The sequence below is a fragment of the Silene latifolia genome, chromosome 11 (assembly GCF_048544455.1).
Source record: "Silene latifolia isolate original U9 population chromosome 11, ASM4854445v1, whole genome shotgun sequence".
Lineage (NCBI taxonomy): Eukaryota > Viridiplantae > Streptophyta > Magnoliopsida > Caryophyllales > Caryophyllaceae > Silene > Silene latifolia.
The window spans coordinates 164,293,591-164,303,596 of record NC_133536.1 but is presented as its reverse complement, the minus strand read 5'-3'; the positions used below and the strand labels follow the sequence as shown (position 1 = coordinate 164,303,596).

Genomic DNA, 10,006 nt, shown 5'->3' with positions numbered 1-10,006 from the left:
TACCCATCGCAACAGGTAATCCACGCCGCCAGTGGGTGACCGCAGCAGATCCCACCAAGTCCAGCTCATCAACGAGCGACTAAAACAAATCCATGTCCCTTAATGTGCACATCCCCTCCCGTGGCGGGTTCCACGGAGGGCGAACTAGGGTGTGAAGCCACTCCCGCAAGTGACTCCACCACAATCACAACACACAAAGACATCACGGTACATGTCACAACCTCTCCACACCAACACCATCACAACAACGCCCATACTCCGATGATCAGCAGTTATCAATAATCACGAAACAATCATGCCATAACAATTAACAGTAAAACTGAGTAGGAAACCCTACCTTTTCGCAATCCGCTAACGCTGCAATCAACCATACAAATGCATAACAAATATCACATCGTCACCTACACCAACAATCACATAATACAATCACTAACTGCAAAACCCCCATTTCCCTCAATTCATAATCAAGAACAAACCCTAAAATATAAATCATCGGACATGGGGATAAGGACTTACCGACGGAGGAATGAAAGATTGAACGCAAGGACTACGACGATTGCACACTCAGTGGAGGATTAGGGAGTGATTAGAGTAATCGTAGAATGATTAGGGTTGGAAAATGATATTTTAGAAACTGACGTTGAATATAATATAACCCTAAACATTCCCTAATCAAATCGATAAAATAACACTCGCCAGACAGGATACTCGGTCGAGTAAGGCTATACTCAGCCGAGTATCCTCTACTCGGTCGAGTATTCTCCATACTCGGCCGCGTATTCCTCGGCAGAACCAAAACCGACTCCACAATTAACTCTACTCGGCCGAGTAGGCTCTACTCGGTCGAGTATACAGCTTAACAAATTCCGTAGTATTACACAAATAACCTTACTAGCTTCATTTAGGAAATGCACCTTATTGGGTAACGATTGATCAAATTGGAGCTCTACCATTACCCTGGCTAAAAACCTAATCTCATACTCTCTATAGTAGTCTTATCCCTCTTAACAAAATTATTACCAACCAAACCCGCAATCAAAGGTAGACAATCTCCCCAAAATTTCAGAGGGACACCTCCTAACCTTATCCACACAAGAACAACACTGACATCCTCATTAAATAGGTCCACATCCATATCCCATGATCGCACCACCACAGGTTTATTATCAAATATGTAATACCCAGAATTTAACATAGCCTCCCCATCTTCAGATTTCTTAAACCTAACTAAGAAAATCCCATTCGGCAGAAACGAAACCCGGGATGTTTGGTGAATTAGATCAAATCTCTTAACTCTTCTTCTTCTTCTTCTTCTTCTTCTTCTTCTTCTTCTTCTTCTTCTTCTTATGTAATAGACTCCAACCCGGGATGTTTTTTCCACCCTGACGAAGCAGCCATCCTTCATTTGCTGACTCCACTAAACCTTTATTGAGATCCAGAACCGGTACCCCAACTAGCTCATTCATCGATTTCTCATGTCTCGCATCCACTAAACCTTTATTGAGATCCAGAACAGGTGTAGTACCGGTTTTTGTAGGACTCTTAAAACTAAAAGCAATATTAGTCTTATTATGTGAGAAAATAGATTTTGTTTGGGATTTTTGAGGGGTAAATCGAGCCATGATAAACCCTAATTTCTATTGCTTAGTTCCTCCGCTTTCTTTTTCTCTCTCTAACATTCTCTCTCAATAAAATTATCTTCAACCTCATAATGACTGCTTTATTAGTGACAAATTTCAATTAGTGTTTCTAATTCTAATGTTCAACCCCATTAAATACAAAATCATCAAAGCTAATGTCTTTTATTTGACATATGCTACACTTAGGGGTTTTGATTCCCTATTATATTGGGATTTTTATTTTTATTTTTCCGATAGTTATTTTGAAATAAAGTCTATTGAATTTCATCTATCATTTTCGACATTATAGAAACCGATTTGGCATTGCTAGTAGAGTATTAAGTGAGATGTATAAGAAGACATGCATGTAAATTAAAGGGGAGCTCAGTATATATGTACATGTAGAATAGATGAAATTGGTTTATATCTTTACTAAAATTTATTTGCATAAACAATATATATGAACATGAATGACATTTAACAGCAAATACATGTCATATACTTTAGACGATCCTGTGATTTTCACGGGTGATAAAACTAATAATAACATTAAAAGGCATGATGAGCCTTACTTAAATGCCATGTGGAATAATCTATCATCATTACTCCAACATTTGGAGTTTTTTTTTTTTTTTTTTTTTTTTTTGAGACTCTTTATTAAAATATACGGAGTATATAATAAGTAATAAAATTAACACAAATTCTCATTTGTGACGGATGGTATCCGTCACAACCTGAAGACGGAGCGAATAGACACATATTGCACAAAAAACGGGCCGGATGCTAAGTACTAGTGGGTATTTGTTTATTGTGTAATAGGGGACAAAGTTGTACAGAACATTTATTGTGGCTTTGCATGTGTCACCTACATCATATCACCTTTACATCTTTTCTTCCTCTTCACCTATCATCTGCAACCCTACAAACACCATGCTCCTTCAAATTTCAAACTTTATAGCTTCAGTTATTCACATTCATCCAAACAAATCTTCATCTAAAATACAATCAACAACAAGATTAACACTAACTTTTTTCCAATCTCATCTAAAATCGCAAAGACATTTTACCCAATAAAAATAAATAAAGACATGGTAGACGAGGTACCTATGACGGCAATAAAGGACCAAATCGTTGTTGTCGAGAACGAGGATAGTGTATTACTTGATGGTAATGACGAAGATTTCGTGACGATGTTGATTACGAAAGGTTTGTGTTCTATATTCTTTAAGATGTTATTTTTGTTGATGAGATTTTAGGGCAATAGATTTGGGTTGATGTTTTTACAATTTTTGATGAAAATTTTGAAAATTTGTTGGCTTTTTTGTTTTCGTTGTTGTTGATGAGATGTTAATTTGTTGTTGTTCTTGTTTTCGTTGTTTCTTATTCTTTAAGATGATATTTGTATTGATGAGATTTTAGGGTAATAGATTGGGGTTGATGTTTTTACAATTTTAGATGAAAATATTGAATATTTGTTAGCTTTGTTGTTTTCATTGCTATTGATGAGATGCTAATTTGTTGGCGTTGTTGTTTTCGTTGTTGCTGATGTGATGTTAAGTTTCCGTTATGATGACGAGATTCTTTGGTTTTGTTGATGAGATTGTAAGATGGTCGGTCGTCTTGCTAAGATGATGCCTTTGTTGATTCAATATTAGATGAAGGTGTTAGTAGATTCAATATGAAGATTCAAACTAACAAATACGTCTATTAAACTGACAGTGTTACACTTAGGTTAATGGAAAATATCTCGCGTTTTGAAAACCTTATACAGTCATACATGTTACCGTTTTAGAGTTCAGTGTTACCATTTTAACCAAAGTTTAAAAATGGTTTGTCGTTATTATAATATTCAGTTATATATGTCACCATTTTAGCGCAAATTGTTACCATCTTTATGGAGACATTGTTACCATCTTAACCAAAGTTTAAATTTTGATGGATCTTTTGTCCCAAGTACTGATCTTTCAGGGAGCTTATTTGGAATAAAAGCTGGAAAATGGGAACACATTTTCAGCATGTATAAGAAACCTTCGCAGCTCATGGGTTTCCGTATCAAGAAATCTACATCTAAGTGATTGCATATAAGTGATTGTTGTGAATATGACCACTCTATGTCAGGAAGCCCCTTGATTTTTTCTTAACATGTTAACATAATAGGCTAAACTTGGTGACATATATGTGTTTGTTGAAAATGTTACCACTTTACAAAATATATGTTACCATTTTAGCGTTTTGAAAAATATAATTGTAGATGCATTTTTAAAAGTTTATACGATCAGTCATATATGTTACCATTTTAGCGTACAGTGTGACCACCTTTATGGTATAGTGTTACCATTTTAACCCAAATTTTAAATTTGGTTGCTCTTGTCATAGGTACTGATCTTTCGGGGTGTTCAGGCTAAGATGATATCATTTCTTAACAAAACACCCTGGTTTTGTTGTGACCATCTGATTAAACAATTGTCACCATATCAACTTAGTCTAAACATGGTGATATAACTGATTGTTGAAAATGTGACCACCTTAGCTTAGGAATGTATCAATGTTATGTTTTAAATTATTCTTAACATGTTAACATAATTGGTTAAACATGGTGACATATATGTGATTGTTCAAAATGTGACCACATTATCAAAGATATGTACCAATAATATTATATTTTTTGGTGTTACAAATTATCCTTAAGATGATAACATAATATAATGAACATGGTGACTTATATGTAATTGTTGAAAATGTGAGCATGTTTTTACAAATATGTGATCATGTTTGAAGAAGGTACCAATATTATTAACTTGTTATTAAACATTGTTATTATGGTTACATTTCAGCCTAAGATGATATCATTTTACTAAGGGTGGTAACATTTATGCCACACATTCCGTAAATTGGCAACACATGCTTACTAAGATGGTAACCATTTTAACACAAACTCACATGTCAGTATGTTCATTTATATATGTTATCATTATAGGATTCATTTAAATCAAATAAAACTTATTGTAAATGGTTACATTTATTGACTTAGATAACAACATTTTACACAAACTTTCATGTCACCATCGCAATGCATATATGTGATCATTATAAGTCTCTATTCAAATTCAGTCACATCTTTGTTGTACAGTTAGATTTTAATGGTATAACTAAGATGGTAAAATTCTACCTATTAACTGGTTACATTAAATGTTAATGTGTAAACATCTAAAGTTTATATGCTGATAATGTGTTCATATTTACCAGCAACGAGACATCGGCTATGTTAGTGGCACATATGTGTCCCTTAATATGGACGAAGATCAACCAACCATAGAGTTGCGGGCGCCTACTATTATTGACCTTATACGTTGTACAACAACGGGCGCAATCAACGTAAAAAAAGAAAGGAACTTGGGAAAGACAAAGGCTAGGAAACCAACCATAGAGATGCGGGCAACTAACAGTTCCGCATACAACGTTCTCCCGTGTCTGATATAAAAGGCGCAAAAGGGCATTTGGGTATATGATAACAATCCGACCACATTTTGGGGAAAACGTTTTAGGTAGTACATGTTTTATAGTGCTGTAAGGTTGTTATAACATTGTCAGCGTACGTTTTGTAATCACAAGTGCTCAAATTGTTACCATTTCACTCTAGTATATCACTAAGTTTAACTAAATATATTACAATTTCACTCCATTATGTCACTAGTTTAGCTAAGTATGCTATCATTTGGAACCAATTTAGGACTACAGCAGTAGAATTTAAATGGTAACATTATACTCTCGATGTAACATTAGAAATTAAAAGAACGAAGTATATATAGTATTTTACTAGTGATGTAGTCACATATCAGTCTCTTAATATTAACATTATGTTATGTTACCATTTAAAATAAATCTGTTAACAATTAATTACAATTTTATATACATTTTCAAATGGTAACAATGTACTCTCTTATGATAACATTAGAAATTAAACGAACAAATTTTTTTAGTATTTATAACTGAAGGTGATATACTACTATAATCTCTTAGATGGTAACATTGTACTGTCTTATAGTCACATAACACTCTTTGAAGTATTTTATAATTTCAATGGTCATATATTCGACAAAAAATAAGACATTTTAGACGTTTACGATGACATAGTTAAAATTTTTAAGAAAAAATGCGCACATTTAGATAGATAATGATGACATTTTATAATTATTAAGGTAGTCACAAAACAAACATTATCTTAGATGTCTGATATCAAGAGGGACTAAAATTCTATTCCAAAATAACATATCCCCAAACAAACCACCAAGTACTAAATATAAGTTTTATTACAAACTGACAGTTAAACAGATAATAGTCCATGAATGGCCTTTGTCCCCTTCATTTTTTTTTTCTTGGCAACACCCTTTGGAGGATCTCCAATTTCTTTGTTGTTTGCACCTCCAACTGCTTCGAGGTTTGTCCAACGTCGGACTTTGTTTTGTCCATTTTTAGGTGCTAAGGTTGCATACAATTTCTGCGAAATGAGTATAAAACCTTACCATTACTTTACATTAAAAGTGTACTTCAAACAAAATATATGGCAACACATTCTGACTAATATAATGTAACATTTAAAATATGGAACATTTTGAAACTTAGCTTGTACCATTTTCATTTGTCGCCATGTTTATTCATAGATGTTACCATCATAACATCCATTCACACATTCTAACTAATACAATAACATTCCATACAGGGTTACATTTCGAGACAAAGATGGTAACATTTTCATATGCCACCATGTTCATTCATAGATGGTGTCATTATAATATTCACTCACACATTATAACTAACATGACAACATTCCAAACAGGGTTACATTTCGAGATAAAGATGGTAACATTTTCATATGCCACCATGTTTATTCATAGATGTTGTCATTATAATATTCAGTAACACATTCTAACTAACATGACAACATTCTAAACAGGATTACATTTCGATATTAAGGTGGTAACATTTTTAACACAAATCATATGTCACCATGTTTACTCGTAGATGTTGTCGTTATAACATTCACATTCAGACTAATGTGACAACAATTAAAAACATAGCTACATTTCGAGACTCATCTACTAACATTTTGAACACAAGTCATATATCACTATGTTTATTCATAAATGTTATCGTTATTATATTCATTCACACATTCTAACTAATACGATAATATTTAAAACAGGGTTACATATCGAGACTAAGATGTTCACATTTTTAACACAAACCATATGTTACCATGTTGATTCTTAGGTGTTATCACTATAACATTCATTCAAATCTAAACAAACATTTAGTGTAATGGTTACATGTGTTGTCACAAGGTATATTTTTTGACGAAGGTGGTCACATGTTCAACACTAACACACATGTCACTATGTTTACTCATTTATTTTGTCATGTTAAGATTCATTTTAACCTGAAACAAACATTTTTATAATGAGTAAGACACTGAAACATAGATACATTTATCAATTAAGGCGGTCACATTTTCAACACTACCACATATGTCACTATGTTGAGTCATTTATGTTAATATGCTAAGATTCATTTTAAACCCAAATAAACGTACACATAAATAACAACACACTCAAACATAAAAACATTTTTCACTAAAGTGGTCACATATTCAATAGTAACACATATGTCACCATGTTTACTCATTTATGTTATCTTGTTAATATTCGTTTTAAACCCTAATAAACATTTCTATAATGAGCAACATACTCAAACAAGGGTACATTTTTTGCTAAGATGTTCACATTTTCAACACAAACACATATGTCACCATATTTAGTCATTTATGTTAACATGTTAAGATTCATTTTAAACCCAAATAAAAATAAATATAAATTACAACATACTCAAACATAAGTACATTTTTCAACTAAGATTATCACATATTCAACACTAACACATATGTCACCATGTTTACTCATTTATGTTATCTTGTTAAGATTCGTTTTAAACCCTAATAAACAACAGCAAGTCTTGCTGATGGCAGCCATATTTGGTCTTCAGCTGAAGACGGGCAAAATGTCACCCAACATTGATGAAAATGTAACCATTTTAAGGTAAATAATTTTTAAAGCTATAATAGTTTGTCATTAAAATGGTAACATTTTGTAGTTAAAATGGCGACATTTGGCCCGTCTTCAGCTGAAGACCAAATATGGCTGCCATCAATGAGAATTTGTGAATAAACATTTATATAATGAACAACATACTTAAACATATGTACATTTATTAACTAAGTTGATCACATTTTCAACACACGCATATGTCATCATGTTTAGTCATTTATATTAACGTTTTCATTTCACCATTTTTATTCATATGTTTTCATTTTAAGAGGCTTTGAAGTAAACCAAATAACTAATTTAACAGTTACATTTCACACCTAAGGCGGTAACATTTTCATATGTCACCATGCTTATTCATAGACGTTATCATCATAACATTAATTCAGCATTGTATCTAATAGACAACATTTCAAACAGGGTTACATCTGGATACTAAGGTGGTAACATTTTTAACGCAAACATTGCGAGATAAACACAAAATCACATTTTTCTCTATTTTCGTCATCACAAGCCTTCGACAAAACCTAATTTTGACATTAACTAATACAAAAACAAATCAAATCAGATCAAGATTCGTAAAATCAAAAGATTCGTAAAATCAGAGCACAACAACAACTAATACAAAAACTTGATTTTGACATTAATTAATACGAACAACAAGATCAATACGAAAACAAATCGGATCACAAAAAAAAAAAATCAAGATTCGTAAAACCTAATTTTTACATTAAATCAATTGTTTTGGTGTAAAAAAAAAGTTAAATAAATGAAACACAGTATCTTTGGAGAGATTGGATACAACAACAATTAATTAACCAAATGTGACCATTGATTACAAATTTGAGCAATATTTTACAAGAAATTACGAAACTCAAAATACCACCATAAAATCAACATGTTAAACACAATACCTTCCACATTTTTTTGCGGAGTTTTCTTTCTAGCCACTGTTATTTTCCCCATTAGCTTGATGAAGCTCCAAAAATATGAAAATGATACCGTCTTGATTTTAATTATTTTGATGCGGATGGTAAAGATGAAGATGAAAAAGATGAATGAAAATGGTGAGGATGTGAGGATGAAGATGGTAGAGATTTTAATTATTTTGGGTTTTCTGGAGAGATAATGAAAAAAGCTAGAGAGAGGTGGAGTTTTCAAAATTGCAATAGAAAAAGCAAAAGCAAGGATGTGATACACTTATTAGCCGCCTGACTCAACATGGGGAGTTCCCCATTTTTCCTTTTTTAATCTCTATTGTCAAATCATCTTTTTATTATATTAATATCAAAAAAGGGGCCACTACTATCCATATTATCTAATCTGGTTGATATTCGCTCCGTCTTCACCTTGTGACGGATAGCATCCGTCACAAGGGAGACTAATTGTAAAATTAAAAGGCATGATTAGCCTTACTTGAATGCCATGTGGCAAAGCTAAGCCTACACTAAGGACCTAAGGTTTACAATTTTTTTGTCTTTAAGGGTGTTAGTTTTCAAAGTTAAGCGACAAGGACTTCAAACTCCATTTTCATTAGTCCTCCGTTAACTACCAACAAATTACAAAAATATTGACAATAAAAGCTAAGTTAGTTAACGTGACAAAAATGGTCTAAACTCTACGTTTTTAATTGAATACCCAAATTATTATTGTTTAGTAGTAACGATCTAATCCTAATGTCTGTTAAGTTTTATAGCATTTGATTGTACATTTTTGAAGAAAAATGAAACATCATCTATGATGATAAATACGATGTTCTTATATCATATTTGGGTCGGATCAACTCAGGCCGGGTTATATCGAGTTCGGGTTATGTCGATGATAAGACTCAAGTCGTAGCACTTTAATCAAAGTAAACCTAAATTACTACTAACTAATAGCTAGCGGTAAGAAGGGTCGAATCCACAGAGAGGCGAGGTAATTATTCTAGTTTGTTAATATTTAAGTCTGTTTTTAAGTAACCAATTTTTGGGGGTTTTAATTGTTTGTTTGCTAACAACTAATAACAATGCAGATAAATAAGACGAATTCAATAATATAAAAAGGTCTAGGGATTAGGTTCAAGTTATTTGGGGGTGAGATTTAACTTATTTATAGAGCAATTTATATTGTTTAAGGTCATAAGATCGGTCGATTCTAATATATCCTTTAGATCTAATTGAAGGAAAAGTAGATCTATATACTCAACATATTCATATATGTTTTATTTTAATTTGTCATAAAATTAAATGGTGGATCTTATGCATGCAAACATCAATAGTTAAGAGAAGAAATCGGTTCCTTACATTG

General features: G+C 32.5%; 2 long non-coding RNA genes across 2 annotated transcripts; one reads left to right on the top strand and one right to left on the bottom strand.

Annotated features, from left to right (window-relative positions):
- Positions 1 to 2,465: 2,465 nt before the first annotated feature.
- Positions 2,466 to 5,248, top strand: LOC141615179 (uncharacterized). Its single transcript, XR_012529689.1, has 2 exons — positions 2,466 to 2,825; positions 4,866 to 5,248. It is a non-coding gene; the product is annotated as an uncharacterized LOC141615179 (long non-coding RNA).
- Positions 5,249 to 5,787: 539 nt separating this feature from the next.
- Positions 5,788 to 8,927, bottom strand: LOC141615178 (uncharacterized). Its single transcript, XR_012529688.1, has 2 exons — positions 8,632 to 8,927; positions 5,788 to 6,117 (listed from the first exon to the last, which is right to left on the bottom strand). It is a non-coding gene; the product is annotated as an uncharacterized LOC141615178 (long non-coding RNA).
- Positions 8,928 to 10,006: the final 1,079 nt, after the last annotated feature.